The sequence below is a fragment of the Pan troglodytes genome, chromosome 14, assembly GCF_028858775.2.
Source record: "Pan troglodytes isolate AG18354 chromosome 14, NHGRI_mPanTro3-v2.0_pri, whole genome shotgun sequence".
Taxonomy (NCBI): Eukaryota; Metazoa; Chordata; class Mammalia; order Primates; family Hominidae; genus Pan; species Pan troglodytes.
The window spans coordinates 79551710-79575360 of record NC_072412.2 but is presented as its reverse complement, the minus strand read 5'-3'; the positions used below and the strand labels follow the sequence as shown (position 1 = coordinate 79575360).

Below are 23651 nucleotides of genomic sequence, written 5' to 3'. Positions count from 1 at the left end.
TCCTATAGTCCTAGCTACTTGGGAGGCTGAGGCAGGAGAATCACTTGAACCTGGGAGGCGGAGGTTGTGGTAAGTGGAGATCGCGCCACTGCACTCTAGCCTGGGCGAAAGAGTGAGGCTGAGGCTCTGTCTCAAAAAAAAAAAAAAAAAAAAAAAAGTCAATATTGTTGATTGAGTGCATTCTAAAACAATGAGACTGAAAAAAAAAATGAACTGATCAAATTACTGGCAGAAATTGAGTCAACTAAACCTAATGAGAAGAGCCACACCATACACATAATTAAATTAGATCACATGGATTGTGTTTATTTAGTCATTAGAAAAGAGATTTGAAGGTGCCCCTCTCTCTGACCCAGTGCTAATTGGAAAAGCATTGCGGAGGTGTGGGGCAAGGATTTTTTTGAAAGAGTGCCTTTTCAAAATAAGATGTTAGAAAGCCTGCTTTGGGGGCTGATAAGCAGTCAGCAGAATAGGAAATAAGAGAAGGGTTTTTTTTTTTTCTCTCTTTCAAAGCTCTTGCGTCTGAACATAGTGTATTATCTGAACACATTTACATTTCCATAAGAGTGCTGATTTATGTTATTTCTTTTTATTATAACAAAAGCAATGTATTATTGTGGTAAGAAAAATTTTAAGTAAGTTATGGTTAAAGAGTAGTAGCTTCACCCTACCCACCTCTGTTCCCACAAATATAAGCAAAGTAAATGGTTTATTGTAACTGAGACAGTGGTCTGTGCATATACTACGAATACACAAATTGCATGTTGCTGTGCAAAAACTGTCTTTCAGTTTCTTTATTTACTAAAAAGAATAACTTAGATGTCTTTCTCTAGCAATCCATAACTCTACGCCATTCTTTTTAATAGCTGTATAGTACTCTGTTGTATGGATACTAGTTTGTCAGATTCCTTATTGATGGCCATTAGATTTCTATACTAGCAGATGTCAACCTTAAGCAAAATAAGAGTTTAACTGTTTCTTGTTTGTTTGTTTTGGCCATGGTTTTTATACGTTCCTATTTTACTTAAATACCTGCTAGAGTAGATAAAGTCTTAGTGGTGGTAAAATGTCTATACCTTTCAAATACAAATGAATATATATGTGGACATTTGATTCTAGCGTTTTTAAAAATCTTTACTAAAAGTTCTTTTCAACGTCAGTTTTATTTCTTGAGAACAGGAATGCTGTTCTACTGCTCTAGGAGTTTAGAATTCATCCTAAAAAAGTGAGATCACTATTTCTTATTAGTTTTACTCTCTTTGCCTTCCATTGTTGTCCCATTATTTTCATTTGTTATTCCAGAGTACCATTCAGATTATACAATAGTTCAGGAGAGATTTCTGATGTTGAAGAAGAATTTGTAGATTTTTAAAAAGGCCTTCTTAAAATGCCCAAATCTAGAGTCTTGAAATTCATAAGTTAATACCATTAAAACAACAAACTGGGCCCCAGGATAAATACTTGCTGTGAAGGAGCTACTTGTAGTAACACAGAAAAAAAAAATATTGTCAATGAATGCTATAGACAAGTCAATCATTTACAGCAGTAGTGATGAAGCAGTTTTCTGGAAGGTTGGTGACCTCTTGGGAAATTATTACTTTGGCTTTTGATACAATGTTACTTTTTGTTCGGAGATAATTATATTATTTACAAGTTTGTACATTTTTCTGCTTTACTCATAAAGATAAGTCATCCAAAGATGCAAACTGTCAACAGAAACTTCTTTAGAAATAAAAGTTATAGGAAAACTGTAGTTTACCAATTTCTGTTCTTGTCATCTGCATATGCAGCACCAACTATATCTTTAGAAGAAGACAAAAATTGAGGTATATAAACAGTATACCTACCCGGAAAGAGATGATAGTATCTCCATTTTTGTTAAGAAGGCAAGAAAATGCACAATTAGCTTAGCAATGTTTTCTTCCCAAACCAGTTTTGATTTACAATTATTTTGAAAGTGTGCTTGTCCAGAACTTGTTGTTTTCCATGATTCTTGAAAACTGTATTTCTGGACCTTCATTTCATTTTTAACATTCTTTTTAAGGCAGAGGTGTTTGAGTTACTAAATATATCAATATTAAAACACTGAATAGTGACCTTCATTTGTCCCAATGTTAATGTATTCAACTTGTTGAGAGGAGAGGAGATGGTTCTTAATCTGGGTCATTCTAAACAAGTGGAATTTTTATCTGCATAGCAATGGTATGAGTAGAAATCTACATTTTCTAAAATATGTGAAAATATATTTTAAATAACATTAGACCTTTAATATAAAAATGTTTTCTGGCTGAAGTTTATTTTTAAAATCTTTGCTGACTTACCCATACTCATGAAAAAATATGTATATGTGCATTACTTCTAATGTTAGAGTCTTCCAGAACAATATTTTCTGCTTTCTGCTTCCTTTTGAAAATATTTATTTTTATCCTTTGTGTCTTTAGTCTTATTAAGGTGAAAAGAAGTTGTATTTTTTTTAATCTTCAACATTACATAGTATTTAAAGGTGTAAAATGACTGGTTTCTTCTACATTTGTTCTTTAAGGAGAAACCATTTTCAAAAGGCAAAATTTGAAGATCAATTTGTCTTTTATTTGCAATTTTAGAATGCCAATACCTTATTCTTTAAAATACCACAAGGGCTCCAATGAACTAAGAGAGGTAGTTGGCTTTCTAGGCAGAAAAGGACTAAGGAAAGCAGAAACAGAACCAAGAGTGGGTTGGTCGTTTCAAATTTACTTTCCTTATAGGGTTAAAAGAGAGGAGACTTATTACCCAGACTCAGATTGACTGGAATCTTTTATTTTATTTTTTTAAACTGATCTCTTTCAAGATAGGTTTGATTATGTTACTTAGCGTAGGTGACTGCATTCTGATTTGGTCTAGTCTGCTGGGGCCTAGTGCAGGAGGCTGGTCTAAACCAATGGCCTTGCATAAACTTTAACAACATAGTAAAATCAATTAAATTAAGTGTCTGTTAATTTTTTAAAGCTTTCACTAGAAAATTAAAATGATTTCCCCCAATCATTATCGTTTAAAATTATATGAAAATAACTCCACTTACAAGTATGTAAGGTGATTTTTTAAAATAACAGTGAGATAAAAAGGATTATTTCTTTCGTGGGATAATCCTGATATCAATGTCTGTTTTTTTGGCTGTTTTTATGGGAAGAGTGGGGTTTCTAGTCAGAAAGTTTAAACAAACACACAGAAACTTTTTAAGGCTGACTTTCATTACTTGAAAGAAAGAGGTATTTTTGGTAATAATTTTTTGAAATATAGCCCAAAATAAAGCTTGTAAAGTCCATGCTCCTTGATATTTATGTCAGGCAGAAAATAAGGAATACAGTGTTGGGTGGGAGAAAATCAGAGGAAATCAGTAATTATTGCTCTGATAATAATAAACTACAAATAAGACCAGATATGCTCCTACTATGGGCATGTTTAAAGACGGTGTTCTTGTGTGTTCTCTATTTTCACATATGATTAAGGTCAATATATGCCTCATAAATCAAATTATCGTAGCTTTATAATATTTGTAATTTAGTCATATAATTACTTAGAGGACATTTTGTGAAGAGTAGGCTTCAAAATTCAGCTTTAAGGTTCTTTTTTTATTTAAAAATGCAGAACTACTTTGTATTAGAAAGACACCTTCACAACCTACTGTTTGGAAAAGCATGGTTATATTTAGTTCCTTTTATTTTGTAATATTCTAAACAAATGGCATTTTGCTTAAATATTTTAAAATTTTATTTTGTGCTTGTTCAACTTTTCTAAATTTTTTACTCTGTTAGCCCTTTATTTTGCATTATCTTTGCTTTTACTTTAAAAATATATAAAATGTGCCAAAAATGTAATGATACTCTTGGGTCCTTTTGGGTAAAAAGTAGTCCTTCAAAATATGAGTTTTTTAGTTTACATCACACATTTATCATTGAGTTTTCTTAGCAGTCAGGTATTAAAGTCACAGTACTTGGTAATTGAGAAAAAGAATAATTGGCTAGATTCTAAATTTATGTGAGATATTTTAAAAGAAAGTTAACCTCTTAGATTTCCCATTTCTTGATGTGCAAAGTGAACGTAATAATTCCCACATTGTAGACATTACACACTACTGCAAGTGCCTACTCCAGGTGTTCAAAGACAGTATGATGAATACTACTTAGTGTAATTTGAACTTAGACCCTAGTGCTATAAGTCACTGCAAAGGGAATATATACATAGATAAAATGGAGATTGGTGCTATGTATGCACATACACATATACATACATGCATGCATATTTTATATAGACATTTTGTATATAAATGTTAAATATCTTATATGTACATATATCTTCTGCCTATGTTTTCTGGCTTTCTGTGTCTCTACCCAACTCTCCAATCCCCTTCTAAAAGGAGAGGGGCACATACACTCCCGTGGATTCTACTAGAAATTATAACAGAAGAAGACTAAAGATGTCAAGAGATGTTGGCAAGTCTACATAAATCAGTCTGGATCTAAAATAATCTGTAAAATCCCATTAGCTTACAAAATCAGTGTGGTTACTATCCTGTAGGAGATTTATAGGAACACAGTTCTAGCATTTTTATTGCTATTTCAGTTGTTGACCATACTTTCCCAAATGCAGTGGAGTGACTTAAGTGACTTTCCCAAATGCAGTGGAGCCTCCATAGGTAAGCTTTTTGACAATAAAGGAAGAGCATGAAGCACGGCAGATAGAGCAAAGAATCAAGTTTTGAGTCTTCACAGCTCCCTTAAAATCTGATGAGATTTCTTCCTTTTCAAATGACATTCTTGTAAGAAAGGTTTATAAAGCATAAAAACATTTATTTTCTGTAAAATTGTTGTTTCTTTTGTGACAGTCCCAATAAGATATGTGCATATATCTTTTTCTTATTTTTTTGGATGATTACTTACCATATTGTTTGTAAGAAACTGAAGCACAATAACCTTCTCTTTTTAACTAACACAGATGAAAGATGAAGAAAATATATTGTTTTGCTGATAAAAGTTTTTATGAAACAATGAATGGCAGAATTATACATGCTACAAGTTGTCTTTAGTGCTCTAAATAGCAGCAATATCTAATTTCTTCACCAAAAGCATTCATAATCAAAACACAGTCTTAATGACTTAGCTGGACTATTGTAATAAAAATATTAGAAGTAACCTAAAGTTATTTCAGTCTGAAGTATTTTTGTTTAGAAATTAGAAAGTTTTTGTGGCCGGGCACGGTGGCTCAGGACTGTAATTGCAACAATTTGGGAGGCTAGGGCAGGCAGATCACTTGAGCTCAGGAGTTCATGACCAGCCTGGACAACATGGCGAAACCCTGTCTCTGCAAAAAATACAGAAGATTAGCTAGCCTTGGTGACTCACGTCTGTGGTCCCAGCTACTTGGGAGGCTGAGGTGGGAGGATCGCTTGAGTCTAGGGTGCAAAAGTTGCAGTAAGCCAAGATCGTACCACTGCATTCCAGCCTGGGCAACAGAGTGAGACTCCATTTCAAAAAAAAAAAAAAATTCTGAAATTTTTAATCAGACGCATAAATACAATGATCAATATTCAGTGTTTCTTTTGTATAAATAAAACAGATTTACAAAAGAGCATCATATTATTATGTATTCAATCACTTCCTGTCATGTAATCCTTTATACTGGTTTTCCTAAGAGAGCTGTTTTCAGAAATCATTTTTTAAATTCATGGAGGTAATACTTGACCAATATCAGACAAATGCTTATTCTGGAATTACAAAGATTTTAAAGTACTTTCAGATGAACAGGAATAATTTGTGTGTTTTTTTGTAAAACCATGTGAACAAAATAAACCTTTTTAAAAATGAAGATACCTTTTATATTAGGCTTTTTTTGCATTGCTATTAAGAAATACCTGAGACTGGGCAATCTATTAATATAAAGAAAAGAGGTTTAATTGGCTCATGGTAGAAGCATGGCACCAACATCTGCTCAGCTTCTGGTGAGGGCCTTGGGAACCTTACAGTAATGGCGGAAGGCAAAGGGAAGTAGCCGTTTAACATGGGGTGAGCAGGAGCAAGAGAGACGAGGAAGGGCCAAGCTCTTTTATGTAACCAGATCTCCTGTGAACTCATGGCAAGAACACACTCGTTACCATGGTAGTAAGCCATCCATGAGGGATCTGTCCCCATGATCCAGTTAGCTCCCACCAGGCCCTACCTCTAACATTGAGGATCGCATTTCAATATGAGATTTGGGCAGGACAAATATCTAAACCATATCATCTTTTAATTCTCTTTGCCATCTTTACTACATTAATTTTATTATTATGAATGACTTTAGACAATTTATTTAGATTAGACTATCTAGATTAAAATTAGGCAGTTATATTTGTTCAGTAGCACATGTATCACCAATTTCTATTTTTGAAGATTTTTGGTGCCCCTGATGATGATGAACCATATGAGTGTGCAAGATCTGAATTAGTGAGTGAGTGGTTTTGCTCTGGCTGGATATGCTAAAAAAGTTATACTTCTCTTTTCTTTCTTTTTTTTTTTTTTGAGACGGATTTTCGCTCTTGTTGCCCAGGCTGGAGTACAATGGCGGGATCTCAGCTCACAGCAACCTCCGCCTCCCGGGTCCAAGCCATTCTCCTGCCTCAGCCTCTGGAGTAGCTGGGATTACAGGCATGCGCCACCATGCCCAGCTAATGTTTGTATTTTTAGTAGAGACTGGGTTTCTCCATGTTGGTCAGGCTGGTCTTGAACTCCGGACCTCAGGTGATCCGCTCGCCTCGGCCTCCGAAAGTGCTGGGATTACAGGCGTGAGCCACCGTGCCTGGCCTATACTTTTATTTTCTTTACATTTTGGCATTTTGAAGTATCCAATGGATTTGTTTTCCTGTCTTTTTTCTTTTCATCAACTTTTAAGTTCTGGGGTGCATGTGCAGGATGTGCAGGTTTGTGACATAGGTTAACGTGTACCATGGTGGTTTGCTGCACGGATCAGCCCATCACCTAGGTATTAGGCCCAACATCCACTAGCTACTCTTCCTGATGCTCTCCCTCACCCTACCCCCCTGTTTTTCCATCTTCTGATATGGCTGTTCACCTTACACAAAAATAGCTGCTGTAGCTGTGTGCCATATTGCTGCTAGTTAATTTTGTCATTTGGTTTCTACTGAGCACAGATTTTCTATCACTGAGCACAGATTCATGCAGAATTAATGGATATCCTGAAAGGTAAGTGGAGAGAATTAAGAGAAATTATCTGTACTCCATGCTCATGTACGAAACCGTTTGGCTCTTCTATTTAACTATATAGTCAGAATGGCAAACCTCCCATTTCCCATTCAGGATACATGGCATGTGAAGGCTAGAATTTCAGACCTTCATCTTTGTGACACTTCCATAGACTGGTACCTGGTGACCTTTGTCCCTTCTTGAAAACTGCCTTTGTGATGTACCTGCCCTTGTCATGTCCCTTGATTCTGACCTCTACCACCACCACCAACACCACCATCCATCAAAACTATCCCTTAATGTACGTGAAATAACTCAATAAGTAACACCAACCTTCCTCGAGTTTTGTAAGCCAAAATCATAGGAGTTATCCTTGATCTTCCTCATTCCTTCACATTCCACATCCAGTTCATAACTTCTAAAAATGCCTTTTATCTGGATTAGTCTCCATCTCCCTAACTGTTCGCTCAGACTTCACAAATTGTCTCCTAAACGGTTTCTCTAACTTCTGCTGTCGCTCCCTTCAACGTATTCTCTGTGTACCAGGTTTTTCTCCCAAGCTTAAAAACCTTTCAGCACCTTTCCATTTCCCTTTGAATTAGCGCTATTCTTCATTTATAGCTTGTGGTCCTTGCTTTTCTCTGTTCCTAGAATTCTCTTTTCCTAGATATCAGCAAAGCTTGATCCTTCCTCTCTTATTTCAAATCTTGATTCAGATGACCACTTGTCACTAAACTTTTGTGTGACCACCTGTTTTAAAGTACATCTGCATCATTGATCAGCAGTTGCAGAGACTGGGTGGTGATGAGGGCAAGTGTGAATGCAGAAGATGGGTCTGGAGGCCACTGCAAAAATCAAGACTAGAGATCATGGTGACTGGGACTAGGTTTGTGATATTAGGGATGAAGTAATGTAAACCAATATGGGGTGTATTTGGAAGTTTAATTAAAAGTTCTCACTTACGAATTGGATTTGGAGTGAGGAAAGAGAAATGAATCAAAGATTAGCCCCTTAGTTTTGTCTTGAATTACTAGGTAGGTGTTGATGCAAAAATGACAGGGGGAAGATTGTAAGAGGAGATGGCTTTTTGCAGAGGTGAGAAATTAAGACTGCTGCTCTGGATTTGTTACATTTAAATGCTAAGTGAAGATTTCAAATACACTGTTGGCTATGGGAATCTGTCTTTGGACATAGAGATTTCATAGTGAATGACATATTGACATGTGAGATTACCTAGGAAAGTAATTAGAGTAGAGAGTACAGGACTGAGTCCTAAAGCATCTCAGTACTGAGAGTTTGAGCACAATGGGTAGAGCCAACAAAGAAGATTATGAAGACTGCCGGAGAGATACAGGCAGAAAAACAGGGAAGTATGGTGCCCGAGAGGTCAGAAGAAGCAAGTACTTCATGAAGAAGTGGTTGCCCAGCTGTGATGAACATCAGGGAAGATGAAAACAAAGAAGTGAATAATGGATTGGCAATCAAGATGGCCTCGACCATATAATTCTCTGTGGCCAGTATTGTGAACACTAATCTCCTGTGGCTCTTTAAGTTTAAATTTACATTAATTCAGATTAAATAAAATTAAAAACTCTTCAGTCATATTAGGCATATTTCAAATGCTCAGTAGCCACATGGGCGTAGTGGCTGCCATATGGGACAGCACAGAAAGAGGGCATTTCCATCATGCAGAAAGTTCTGTTGGGGAGTACTGTGGATGGGAAGTACAGGCCCTGAATGGGCACATCCTCCTCTGTCCTGACAGACTCCTCATTCTGTGGAGAGGGGTATGGCCAGAGGCAGACCAGAGCAGGGCCCTCGATGGCATTGGGTCCAGTGTTCCTGATTTAAAGAGGATGATTATCAAAAGTCTTTTCTTTTATTGAATGTAAGTGTTTTTTTTCTGTAGTGACACCTATGGGAGATTCAGGACACTGGAGAATGTGATTGTGAGGGCTTGGGTTGTCTGGGAAAATGGTATTTTGTAGGCCGTATTTGCGCTAGCCTAAAGATGAATAAGATTCAGATCCACAACAGGGTATTGATATGTCCTTCAGCTGAGAAAAGAGAAGAATATAGGTACAGTTGCATTTTAGACAAACAACACATTCAATCCTCAGAACAACTTTAGGAGGGCAGGTACTGTTAATATCTTCCTCTTCCAGATGAGAAAGAGTTCCATCTTATTTCGAGACCTATAATATTGATAGGTAAACTGAGGTTTTATTCTGTTAGCTTTTTGGAAACTAAGTAGGGGAGTTAAAGTTTTCACATAGTGGTCAAAAAAAATGTTTCTGTTTTTCCCAACTGCGTTAAATTCGGAGAAGGTACCTCAGAAAGGCAGGCTGATGCTTTCTCCAGATAACTTCTATCTATAATTAAGTTGACTGCCACTCCATTTTATCAGAGTTCATGGCAGAATAGCTACTCAGTGTGGAACAGAAATATGGTTTATCTCACACAATGTCATATCACCCTAAATTTAACTTCCAACAAAAGTTAATGCTTTTTTAAAATATGAGTTAATTATTTTATCAACTATCTACTAGAGGCAAATGCCCTACCTTTTGTCATGTTGTTCTTTACAGTTAAACTATGTACATGCCTGTTTGTCACACTGGGTTATAAGCTCCTTGAAGCAAAGATGGATGTATCTTTGCTTTACCGTGGAGTGCTCTGCCCAAAGCTTTGCAAATAATTAGACATGTAATAGAAATAGCTTGGATTGAATTAACTACCATGTTAACTGCTGCTGAAATCTGTTTCAGGTCAGCAGTATCCCCCATCTATTTTCCTTTTGTGCTTGATCTTAGGGTGTTCTTCCCTGTCACATCTCTTCAGTTTACCAAAGAGAAAAAGAAAAATCCCTAACCACGTGCTACCTTGATTGGATGTTGTGTCGTTTATGTAAGGCAGGTTACCAATTTGGCAAGGACATTTAAATTTATCGTCTGACTTCTGCAGTACTGTGCCACGCATTCCTAAGGCTTGTATGATAACTGGTACTTCAACAAAGAGAAACTTGTGAGGCTGATTCAATCACTCATTTTTTTCTCATGCAAATAACTGTTTTTGTTTTTAAAGAGTTTATTGCTATTCTCATTGAAGTTGCTTTTTAATAAAAGGATGTACAGTAATGCATGATCTTTTATTTAATAGCCACCAACAAACTTCAGAATGTATTTTAAAAAGAGGGGGACAATATAATATTGATTTTAATGATAGTAATTATTTGGAGAAGAAATTCTGAATTTAGCAGTCCTCCTCACAATGATTAGATTAGTACATTTTGCATTTGGGGATGATTATTTAAATTTAACAGAAGACAATTTACAAAGACAGTACTATAACAATACAATGAACAGGAAAATGAAGAAAGAGTATGACTCCTGAGTAAGACCCTTTTGCCTGAACATGAGATGGTTCCCTAAATCGCCCTATACATGAGGCTGCTGTTTATTTCCTTCCATGATTTGCTTTACAATATGTTAATGATAAATTCTGTTAGTGTACAATACATTGTATTGCTTCTGGTTTGAAATATTCCTAATTCTTTTGTAATGTTTTTAAGATGATATCAAAACATTAGAAGCATTCATTTTGGATTTTATCATTGGCTCTTATGGATCAAATATTATAATTTTTATTTAAATCACCATTTAATCATGGCATATGATTACTTATGTGTTCTTTTGTTGGTAATACAAAAATCCAAAGTCTATAAAAATCAAATTCTGTAGTTGACATTTCTCATGCAGCCTGTTTTTGAAACGGAAGTGTTACATATCAGTGATTTTAAAACTCTTTACATGTTTATTCACTAAATACATTGACTTGCTTTTAAATTCAGAATTATCTACTTCCTTAAATCTGTATACACTTTGTGTAATAAATTAAAATCTAAGTACAAATATGTTCCTCTGTTTTTGTATATTCCACGTCTGTCTCTTTCAGTATATGCTGTGACTATCATTTGTATGAAAGTCAAAAATGATCAGAATGAGAATGATTTAGGAAGATGCAGTTCTGAAAATTCCAAAAAGAGTATCTTCTTCAAATGTTACAGAAGAGGAGTTTTTAAACTTCAGGATTTGTTTGTATGCAGAAGTTAGTATTTCAAGTGCCAGTCATGGATGTAAACCAGCTTAAATCAGAGAAGCCCACCAGGTAAAAGATAAGAGTAGCTAAGCTGTTCTAATCAAGCATAGCCACCCCTCCTCACTTTGTATTTTCAAATGTGGGGAAGGCAATATTAAGCGAGCTAATAGAACATTCCGTTTTACAAGCCCTTAGTTTTTAATTTCTGTTCATTTCGTAGACAAAGCCACAAATCAGGCTGTTTATTTTGGGTTGTATGGATGAAAAAGACCCAGTTACCTGTTTATTTAATTTTATAATAAGTTTTGTTAACGTTATATAGAGAACATAATGCCACTTTCTTCCTCCATTAACACTCTAAGTAAAAAATTGAGGAAGAGCTTTCATGATCTTGTGCTAGGACCAGGATTAGATGTGTAAAGTTATCAGTACATTGGAATGGGAAGGCCAAAGTGGAGAATTGTTTTAAGTTTGTCAGTGTAAATTAGGCTTTGCATACAGCGGGTACTTTTTAGCTCTATCTGATAAACAACTGAGTTTATTTAGGAAAAAAAAAATCATGTTGTGCAAAAATTGCCTGTCTGTACAGAGGAGATGCAAAATGAGAGTGAAAGCATTTTGAAAAAACACAGGCAGAAGAAATATTATTTGAGAAACTTTTCATATGGGACATAAAAGATTAGAAAATGAAATTCTCCTGACTCTGGCAAATCTATAACTAAATCATGCCATTTGAAAAAAAAAATGAATGGTTTTCTTAATATTTATAAGTTAGGAGATCTTTGACTAGGTTTTAATTGCTTTTGAGCAAATAAGTTGAAAATTTTTAGCTCCTTTATATTAATTACAAGAAAAAACATACCTTGCTAAAGAAATGAAAGCAATTATTTTATTGCTTTAAGCTTCTCAGAAATTTAAAAGAAAAAATGTTACTTCAAATATTTTTATCTTTTACAGAAAATAGGCTTTAATGATTCTAGCAGAATGCAAAAATACAGAAATAAAAGTGAAATCTATGTTTTTATAAATAATGGTTTATATATATATGACTTATAAAAATGGAGTAAGTTTCCCCTAATTTACCTTTCATTTCCATAACAAGCTTAATTTCTTTTTAATTTTCACTTGGCAAAGACTCCTGAAATTTGACTTTTGTTATCTCTAGAGAGCATGTTTGGGCATTAATGATTGTGAATAGGTGCATTTAAAAATTCTAATTTGTTTAGACGTTAACACTTTCAGATATCAGACTTACTTAAAAGTAGGTGTATGTTTTATTTTCTAATGCAATAATAACTTCTGTTTGCTAATAACATTGTCTAGTCTTTTTAAAAGCAAAAGTTTTGATAGTTTTTTTCTTTAAGCAGGTCAAAGTATAACTTTCCATTTAATAACAGTTTGGTTAGTTATGCTGCTAGGTTATTTATTTAAAAAACAAATCTATTTAGAACATAGCCAAGAATCTGGGATTTAGAAAAATTATCTTTGGGAGACCAGCCCTGTTCATGCACCTGTGAAAGAAAAATCCCATAGGTCCTTAAAAGCCTATTTATTCTAATTTTAGGTACCAGTTTTACCACATGTTTGTTTTGCTTTCCAGCTCCTAAAGTGGTTTGGAAGCAACAAATTAGGAAGCGAATGGTTGAGTCATGGCTAGAGGCATCTGGAAGCAGCAGGAAGTAGCAGAGGAACCTCCGTCACAGGTTGGAGGCAATTCCTCATCAGGACCCAAGACTCTACATAGACGTTTAAGAGGAATAATTCCTTATACAATTTTCACCCCTACGCTTAATGGCCTGTGATCACTTTACCATGCTGATGTGTAGTATGAGGCAATAAACTAATTGAACTCCCTTCTCATTCATTTAACTCTTTGTTAGTCTGGGTCTGATGCTAAACAAAGAAGCTGAACAGTTTGGTGTTTGTTCATTTGGAAAGGAAAAGTGAAGTCCAGAAAACATTTCCTGTTTCAGTGATATTTAAGTGGGGTGGCAAGTATATAAATAGTTAAAATCAGGTGGGCTGAGTGTCAGTTTCCAAGTATTCATGAGCAGGTGTGGACCATTCCAAGTATTCATGAGCAGGTGTGGACCAGAGAGGAGGGGTCTTTGTGCACAGTGGAGAGTGAGGAGCATCTTATTAGAGGTGGCTTGAGCTGAGTCTCAAAGGAGCAGTGGGATTATCCAGGCAGAGGAGGTAGAGAACCATGCTCCAGGCAGAACGGCTAGCATGAGCAGTCACTGAGACAACTGAAGGATCAGGACTTATTTGAGAACCTCAAGTAGTTAAGGAGCTTGTGGAGGAGTGGGGCAGAGCAAGGGTCAGCAAACTTGTTTTATAAAGAGTAAGTATTTTATTTAGGCTCTGTGAACCATATGGCTCATCACAAAGACTCTTGCTCTGCTGAGTAGGTAGTGCAAAAGCAGCTGGAGGGGGATATGCAAATGAGTGGGCGTGGTGTTCCATGTCCACTATTTATAAACACCATCTGGTGGGATTTGGCCTGCAGTCCCCAGTTTGTGAACTTCTGTTGTAGAGATTGTGTTGGCACCAAGGCCCTCTACTGCTTTGAGTAATTAAGTCATTGTTTTTGTTGATATCTTCATAGGATAGATCTGCAAGGCATGATGTAGATAGAATTATGTGTGTTTATATACCTCCCCTTGTCTTCAGGACATTTTTGTTCTGTGTTTTAATTATTGTGGTTTTACTGTGTGTTTTGATATCTTATCTATGTTTCCTATTATGGAGAGTCTAACTTTTCTTAGAGTTATATAAAGCAGTTGTCTACAGTGTATAATTACCTACTTACCTTTTGTTATGTTTTCTTTTTGTGACTCAAATTTTATGTCACATTCCTAATGTTGGGGTGGAAGAGAAGCAGAAAAAAATTCAACTATCCCAGGGTCATAAAGGAAGGCTTCACCAAACAGTGACATTTGAGCTGGCCCATTTGGAATGAGTAGGATTTTGCCAGTCTGTGAAAAGAAGAACCGGCACTTTGGGCTTCAGAAATAGCATAAGCAGAAATAAAACCATGTGAAAGACAGTGTAATACTCACTGAACAGCAGATTATTCTGAACATCAGTAAACTTGAAGAGTCTCTAGGTCTGTCCTTTATTTTAAAGTGTCTTCATTGATAGTCTCAGTAGTTTGAATTTTTCTTGTGGGCTGTGGAAAGTTCTTGTTTTTCTCCAGTCTGTTATCCCCATCACAGCCAAAATGATCCTTTTAAAACATAAATCAGATCATATCAGCCCTCTATTCAAAAATTTTCCTTCTCAAAATAAAATTCAAAATCCTGTCATCTCCTCACAGGGCCTCCATAGCCTTGCTCCTCACCCCCATTTCTGATCTTAGCTCCTCCCATGTTTCCTGCCACACCTCCCCTGGCCTCCCAGGGATTCCTTGGGTGCCCCGGCCTACTCACAGCTCTCTCAGCTCCTGTCTCTGGAGCACTGTCCACAAGGACACCATCCTTACTTTATTCAGGTTTCAGATCACATCTCACTTTATCAGGCAGGCCTTCTATGAACACCCAATCTCAGTAGCACCTCCTCCCATGGCACTCTCTTGCCCTTTACCCTGCCTTTTCTTGTTAGAAAAATCTCTTTTTTAGGAAATTATATCTTATGTCACTAGAGAAGTTAGACTGCAAAATAGATGAGGACCATGAGAAGATAACCGGAGCCAAGGCAGAGGCATGCTGAGCAGTGCACAACGCAGAACAAATTCCCACGTCAAAAATAGTTTAAAATAAGTAATAGAAAGTTTGTACCTTCTTTGCATTTTTATCTTATTTCCTTTTAGTTTTGCCTACCTGGAACCACTCCATGCCACATTCAAATGAGAAAGTCTAGTTTTATGTAAGAAACATTGAATTTTTAAGGTTAGATTTTATGTCTTTTTGGCCCATGTAAGAAGGGGAAAAAGGTTTTTCCCTTTTTATTAGCCTTTGTATAATTTTATGTGATTATCCATAGAGAATATAGTTTTCTGTTGTGAAGAGAGGTTGTGGAATCGATAATTTAATTAAATTTACTTTGAGTTCATGCTTTTCCAAAACTAGGTATAAAGTCTGTGTAACTCTTATGACCCATTAAGAGTCTAAGATTCATGAGAGACATCCATTAATGCCGTTTCAGATTTGAAGGTCAAGGGAAGATGCCAATGGAGTTACTGCTATTTTATCATGAAGTCCTTTATGACAGCTAAAATACTAAGAAAAGTAGCAACTAGATTATATATGATAAGGATGTATTAACTATATAAACATCTGTTTGGTGAGGGGGTGGCTGTGGGGGTCAGGGGTTTATATGAGCACAGGATAGAGTCGTGGCAGGCCAGAGTAGTCTTGGAAAAGGCAACATTTGGGCGTGAAAACAGGGAATACCTGTTCTCTTTAGAGCTGCCAGTTTCCAGGCTTGAGGCTGAGGCCTTTGCTGGGGAACCACCCTGTTCTACCCAGTATTTCCTTGCCTCCTGTCCATATCAATAATAATAAGATCTTCATAGAAATGAAGAAAACAACTTTTACAAAGCCAATAGTTAATGACAATCATTTGATCACTTATTTTTCATAGAAATGCTACTTCCAGCAGTATGGAGGAGTAGGTACTAGCAAGAAGGTGACATCAGTTTACAAAGAAAACACCAGTAGACTGACAGCCAACCTGTCAATATCAACAGTGGCAGCTAGAAGACAATGGGATAATATTTTCAAAATGCTGACAGACAATGTCCACATAAAGCTGTGTGGTCACTCACTATAATTCTGTGAAATACCTTCAAAATATTGACAAAAATAAGGACAGTTTTGAACAAAAACTGAGAGACTAAAAGGAAATTCTAAAGCATTCAGCTAAAAGATTCCAACTTATTATTGCTGAGTTAAAAATAGAACCCAAAATGATGATCTGAGCTGTAACATGGAATAATGACTAAAAAAAGGCATTTTATAAAAGCGTGCACACATTTTCTTCTTAAAATACTATTAATACGGTCTGATTGATAGGATTTTTATACAATGATAGAGCTGAAGTATTAGACTGTAATAACGTTTAAATTTGGAGAGGACATTGGGAGTTAGTTTCTAATGTCCTTATATAGTTTGTTAATTATACTTGTTTAAAAAAAATTGAGAATAACTGCTGAAAGAACAGAGGTTCAATGTATAATTTCCCAAAGAAATTGAATGGGAATAGAATGTGTAAGACAGCAAGCAAACAAAAAAGTATTTCTTTTCTTTTCTTTTTTTTTTTTTTGAGACGGAGTCTCACTGTCACCCAGGCTAGAGTGCAGTGGCACGATCTCTGCTCACTGCAATGTTTGCCTCCTGGATTCAAGTGATTCTCCTGCCTCAGCCTCCCGAGTAGCTGGGATTACAGGCGTGTGCCACCATGCCTGGCTAATTTTTGTATTTTTAGTGGAGACAGGGTTTCCCCATGTTGGCCAGGCTGGTCTCAAACTCCTGACCCCAGATGATCTGCCCACCTCTGCCTCCCAAAGTGCTGGGATTACAGGCATAAGCCACCGCGCCCAGCCACAGAAAAGTATTTCTGTGTCATTTTTTAGAAATCAGAATTGAAAAAATTAAACAAAAAGGACAAATAGAAACATAAAAAATAAGAAAAGGAATAAGGTAAAAATAAAGCCAAGTATCACTAATTATAAGCCACGTAAATGAATGTGGAATGCACAATTCTGGCTGGCCCCCAAGAGTTCCTGTCTGCTTCAGCCTAGAGTACATGTTTTGCATAATCCCTGGAATTGTGAATTTGATGGATTTTACTTCTGTGATTAGGTTGTATCCTGTGGCACAATTGTCTTTAAGAAAGGGAGATTGTCCCAATGGACCTGATCTTATCACAGGAGTCTTTTAAGGGAAGAGAGTTTTCTCAAGCTGGTTCTAGAAAGGGAGGTCTGAGAGATTGCCACATTGCAAGGACCTGAGAGTAGCCACTAAAAGCTGAAAACAGTCCCAGCTAAAAGCCGAAAGGCATCTGTCCTACAGCCACAAGGAACTGAATTCAGCCAATAATCTGTGGTAGTGTGAAGGTGAGTCTTTGCTAGTTGAACCTCCAGATTAGGACTCAGCAAGCTAAAACCTTTTTTTTTTTTTTTTTTTTAATTTTAGCTGAGTATAGCACCCAGCTAAAATGTGCTGGATTCCTGACTCACAAAAACTGAGAATAATACATTGTCTTGTTTTAAGTCAGTATGTTTGCAGTAATTTATCATGTAGCAATAGAAAATTAATACAAGAATCTAATTCCAAAAGCCAAAAGACAGAGACTCTGAGTTTGAATTTAAAAGTATAGTCATATGTGGTTTACACACCTAAACATGAAAACAAAGGTTGAAAATAAAGGAATAATGACAAATTTGCCCTGGAAATACAGCCATTTTATTTCAGATCATTCAGATTTTAGCACAGAAAACAATTGGGTGAAGATAGTTTTACTAGTTTATCAGGACAGTATAAAAATACTAAACCTGTAAGCATTTTTTAAAAATAGCATGAAAATATATAAAGCACAATTCATCAAATGTAAAACGTTAAAAAGTCATCTACTACAGAGGTAGATTTTAATACACCTTTATCAATTACTTTTGTCAAGCAGGAAAAGCTAGTAAAGATTAATGATTTATACAACACATTTAATAGGGTAAATGGAATAAACATATATAGATTCCTGTATCTAACAGTTTAGAAAATAGGCATTCTTTCAAGGACATGTAGTAATTGCAAAAATGTATCACACAATGTACAACAAAGCAAGCTTCATCAAATTTCTGAAAATTTCTGTCACAAAAACCATGTTTTCTAACCACTACACTTAATTAGAAGACAGTAAAATTTAAAAATACATTTTGAGATTTGACATTTTTCTAAGTTACCCATGAGTCAGTCAAAAAATCATGGTGGAAATTTTCAAAAATATTAGAACTATATCGTAATGAAAATAAATTTGCAGGAAGCTGTCAAACTGGTCTTTGTAACCTTAAAAGAGAATAAATGTATATATTAGAAAAGACAAAAAGCTCACCATGGGAGTTCATGTTATTATGCTTCCTAACTTATATTAATTGTATTCTTTTGTATATTTCAAATATTACAAAAGTAAATCTGTTCAAGTTCTTTTTTTTTTAGTATTTATTGGCGAGTGATCTTCCTAATTTGGCAATAACTACTACGTTCTTTTCACTTAAGTATTCTTTTGCACATGATATATGAAAACCTAAGATGACCGGTGTTGAAACATAATTGTAAACCATACTCAAATTATTCCTGATTATATTTTTATATCTCATAATTAAAATACCTATTTAAAATATGGTATTTAGTAATGACTGTAGATCTTTGAAACTTTGTAAGGGCAAAGAGCTATAATTCTTAAAATTTCTCTTTGGTTAATATCTAATCCAAAAAACATATTAGTGAGATTTACTTAAAACCTGTAAGTGAAAATTTCAGTATCAAGGAAAGTGTCAGTTCTGAAGAAAATATTATTTTCAAGGTGATGATCAGTTGGCCCATGTTTCTTAGTTTCAGTCACTTGAATTGGGAGTAGTTAATGGTTTCACTCAAGGTAAGCCATCTGCCAAGGTGGAGGGTGGTATAATAGGGCGTACTTGTGTGATCTTCAGGCCTATATGACTATGTACCACACATTAGTGTTAAGTGCCCTTTGCTGAAGAAAACAGAAGTCAATTATTGGATTGATTCCAATTTAGAATAGACAGACATCACTGCAGTGACATTTTCCTGAATAACTGAGTTTATCAAGACTGAATTTATTGTAAAAAGGGCATCATGTGATTTATTTTACATGGGTCTATGGCTGCTAGTAAGATTCACTAATTGATTTATAATCTTTTCTAATTTATGGTAGTGCGTAATTGCTTAAACGTATTGAACAGGCATGAAATGTTTCACAGGGGAAGTGTCACCACCACCTTCCCTACCTCAGCCCAGCTTTCTCTTCTGATAATGCAAATGATTTACCTATGTAGAACTGTCTATTTTCTCCATAAAAAGCAATATATCTAGTGTCCATAAAATAGTTCCAAGGTCAAATATTCAGACAATCTATAAATACCTTATCTGAAATCATCACAGTATGAGCAAAGCTCTGTAATAAAAATTCAGAACTGCTACTTCCTTAATAAGTAGTCCACAGCTCGGAAGGCTGCGTTTGACCTCATCAGAATTCTCCCCCGTGAACAGTCCTCGACCTTGCCTTTTCCATTGCCATTATAGCCTTTGGTTCCCTTACTTGCTTTTTTTAAGCAAGTTCACTTGTATTCATTTGCATTTTTAATGAGTTATTCGCTTCAATGCTTTTTTTTGAGTAGTGCCATATGTTTACTATTTAAATTGTAAATTCTGAGTGCCTTCTTAATTTAAACACTATTATAGGGCTTTTGAATACATTATCAGCATTAATTATTTTTAGATATTTTAAAACATATTAATACATATTACAGATATTTTGTAGCTTGACGTTTTCTTTTCCCTGAGAACAGTATTAAATCTTTTTATAGCATGTCTTTTTTACCTGGAACAGAAGTTAAACACAGTCAAGTTCATGTGTTGTTATTTTTTAAATAAAATAGTTCACTAAAGAGTTAAGGCTGAGCAAAGGTTTATATAGTTTTCAGAAAAAAATCCACAAAAACCAATATAAACACAGAGAAAGAATAATAAAATTGGGTTTTAATAACTCATTTCTGAGTGCTTTGATTATAAAATGTAGTTTTGGTCATTTAGAGCATTACTATCTAAGTTGCTTTTAAGCTGTGGTTTCTAAACAATAAAGACACAACAACCATACCAAAACTAAACAAAAAATTGATGAACCAGATTTTGAGAATTACTGTCTCTTTAAAATCAGTCTAGTGATGAAATGATTGAAATCTCAAGCCATATTTAAGAAAGCTTTGTCTCTTTTCAGTTGTCTGGCAGATGATATTCATGGTTCATTTCATGTTTATGGTTATTCACCCTTTTGTTTATTAAAAATAAAGGTTGAGTTTACTATAAGTGATTTCTCTGAATTCTTATTGAAGTCCTCATTTAATGGGAGCAGAGGTGAGAGCAAAACTGGTCAAATAGATCATCGATTATGTTGTTTTTATATATATATAAAATAAAGATTCTTTCTTTAGGCTTTAAACCCATAAAAATGTGGAAGGTGAAATGGTCAATGCACTAACCAAATGATGTAACCGAGAAAGATGAGCAAATAGGAGAAAGAGAGGCACCTAACAGCACCAGCCTCATTTCACTCATTTATACCACAAATATTCCAGGTGTTTGGAAGGTAGCAGTGGTCAAAATAAGGTCTCTGCTCTCACAAAGGTTCACTCATGTCTTCTGTGTCTGATACTTCTGGTTTGCATAGCTGAGCCTAAAGACTTCCACTCCTAAAAGCTTGGCTCTTTTTGAGAATATTCTTAAAATATGTCAGAGAGTACTTTAGCCTTCCATTGCTTACCACTAACATACAACACGTATGAGCCTGTCTTAGCTAAGTGAGGTATTAAAAAATTTTAAGAGCAGATGGAGCAAGGACCGATCAGTTAGAATAGATTCTGGCACCAAAGAACTGGATTCTGCACTCATCAAGAGCTTGTGATTCATGATGGCCAGTGGCTTCCTAGGTGCTCCCAGATTTACTCTCCTTCCTTCTCATTAGTGGAGTCTTACCCAAGTTCCCTGTTCTGTGTTGAGCAGTGGTCACAGTTTCCTGCTGGGTTTCTATCTTACTGTCTTCCCATTGCCAGTTCTCATGTGAGGGGTCACCCACCTTACATTCTGCCCTCAGATACGGCACTGAGGAGTTTTAGTAATCCGTATACTGTCTAACCATCTTTAAAATCCTGAGCATTCAAAATACTGAATGAAACTAATAGTTTTGATTGTTTTTTCATTCCTTTTAAAAATATATATTCATATTGAAAGGGATTTGAAAAACTAAAGGAAGAATTTTGGCCCCTAAATCGGCTTACCCAGGGTGAAAGTGGGTGGTGCTGACATGTAGGTGTGTAGATTAAATTCTGAAATATATTTGCAGTGCAAATGGCCAGACACACAGAAAAATCCAAACTAAAAATCAAATCATTGACCATGAACAGGATGTGTCAGAATCCCTTCCCTTTTATATGAGGTACAGGACCCAAGCACGTGGCCGTCTTCCATCCTCCAGGAAATAGCTTACAAGGAGAATTAGAAGTTTCTCTAGGAAATCCCGCTTTGATTCAAGCCTTAATATGATCACTTCCACGAACTCCACAAAAACAACATTCTAATCTTTTCAGGCAAGTGGACCAATAAAAAATATAGAATTATTTTCTTATTCATTTGGCAAGATTTATTGAATGTCATTCGAAACTACAAGGAGCTCGCCGTCTTATAAGAGGGATATCTGCAGGCAGATAACTTTAATACAGCATGGGAAGTGGAAAAATTTGGATGGATAAAATGTATTATGGGATTCTGGAGGAAAGCTAACCAGCCTAGAGTGAGCATCAGGATGTGTCATGGAAGACAGGGAATGTCTGAACTGTATCCTAAAGATGTGTTAGGAATTAGGAAATAGTTGGGTGTGAAGGAAAAGCGGTCGGGAGAAAATTGTGTTCAGAGATAGCAAATGTGTGAAGGGCCCAGAGGTGTCAGGAACATGGGGAAACTATGTATACTTTGGAGGCAAGTGGAGTGGGACTGGACTCCGTTTGTACTGTGTTCAGGAACTTAGAATGTGCATTCCTGGTGATGACTTATCCTGCATTTTCTCCCCGCTCAGTTTACATTCCTTTTTCTCTTTCATATTCTCTTTTCCAGTCTCTTAACAATTGTCAGTTAGTGTATGGTACAGGAAACATGAACCACTCTAGGTATTTCAGGAGAACAGGAATTTAGTATAGCGAATGCTCGCTTATTCATTGAAGAGAAGGAGGGATGGAAGTCAGGTCTGCCTCCCCACCATTGATTTCAGGACACGCCACCATAGCTGTGAAGCAGAGACAGAGAAGCTGCTGCTGCTGTTGCGAGTACTACAGCTGACACAACTGCCTCCCCAACAGACTAGTAACTCGACTCTGCAACGTTGAATGTTGTTGCTGGCAACCAAACCAGCAAGATGACCTCCCTCTCATTTCCTCCTTCTGACTCTTAAATGAGAACATCTCACTGGCAGAATACAGAACCTTAATGTTGAGGAGCTCGATGCTTCAGGGAGATGATTAGAAAGCAGTGGCAATGGATGACAGGCAAAAACTAATCAGTCATATCTCATACTTTGTAATTATTTGTATGTTGCATAAGTAAAAATGTTAAATTTGATTCCTGCCCCCCACTGATCCCAGTTTCCCCAAAGAAACTATCTGGTGACCAGAAAAAAAGTCCAAGGAAGTCAACAAGGGATTAAAAAGAAATCTGGAGAGTAGAAGGCCCCTGGCTGGTCCAGAGAAGAAAGAAATATATTTGAAAGACAAAAGAGATGACAAGGCTTAGAGGGAAATCTTTATTGTAGCTAATTTGAGTTTGTTCTCAGTGATTATCCCTCCACCCCAATTTCCACTTTAACCTTCCGTTTTTCTTGACTTCAGCCTCATCAGGTCTCTGAAGGCAAATGTTCTAGCATTATGGATATCATAAAGCTGAATGACTGTCTAGGCGTGAGGACACAAGTATTGCTTTAAGAATGTATTTAAAACAGCCATGTAAACACACACACATGCACATCCGTCTGGCAGTTACCTTTAAGTACTTTTAAGATTTTTTTATCTCTATGTCAGAATAAATACCAAGGCATGGACTTCAAAGAAGGAAATGTTTGAAAAGTGCTAACCGTAGAAACCAACCAAAGTTGTGTTGGCATGTATTTTTAAATGTTACTGTTAAAATCAGTTAGATACTGTGTACATTGCCCAAATCATATAAGTAAAATGTTATTGCAGCATAGTATATGGGCATCTGGTAAATCTTCAACTTGCTGACAGGTTTGGTTTTGTTGCGTTTGCCAAATGAGAAATGAAGCAATCAGGGAAAACTGACGCTGTGCTCTGATTATGTTCTGAATAAGAAGGAAGAACTGCTTGATGACGTCACAGTGATGGCAACCTGGGGAAAATGAGAATTTATATTGGGAGTTTGTAAAAGTAAGAAAAGCAATGTTAGATATAGAATGGAGAGGTGAACCTCAGGAAAGCTGACTTACAATGCCTTAAATGGCAGAAAAGTTCTTTTAGTTCAACATAAATGAGAGATTCAAAGAATGTTCTAACTGGGTAATCGTACATTGTATAAACAAGCTAGACATGAAAACCAT

The 23651-nt window shown here is 35.9% G+C and overlaps 1 protein-coding gene and 1 long non-coding RNA gene across 12 annotated transcripts in view; both read left to right on the top strand.

The window, feature by feature from the left end:
* KLF12 (KLF transcription factor 12) overlaps positions 1-23651 on the top strand; it is a 620046-nt gene that overhangs the window by 412395 nt on the left and 184000 nt on the right. The window lies entirely within an intron of this gene.
* Positions 7462-13175, top strand: LOC134808140 (uncharacterized). The gene is made up of 3 exons (XR_010150514.1): positions 7462-7518; positions 10031-11384; positions 12916-13175. It is a non-coding gene; the product is annotated as an uncharacterized LOC134808140 (long non-coding RNA).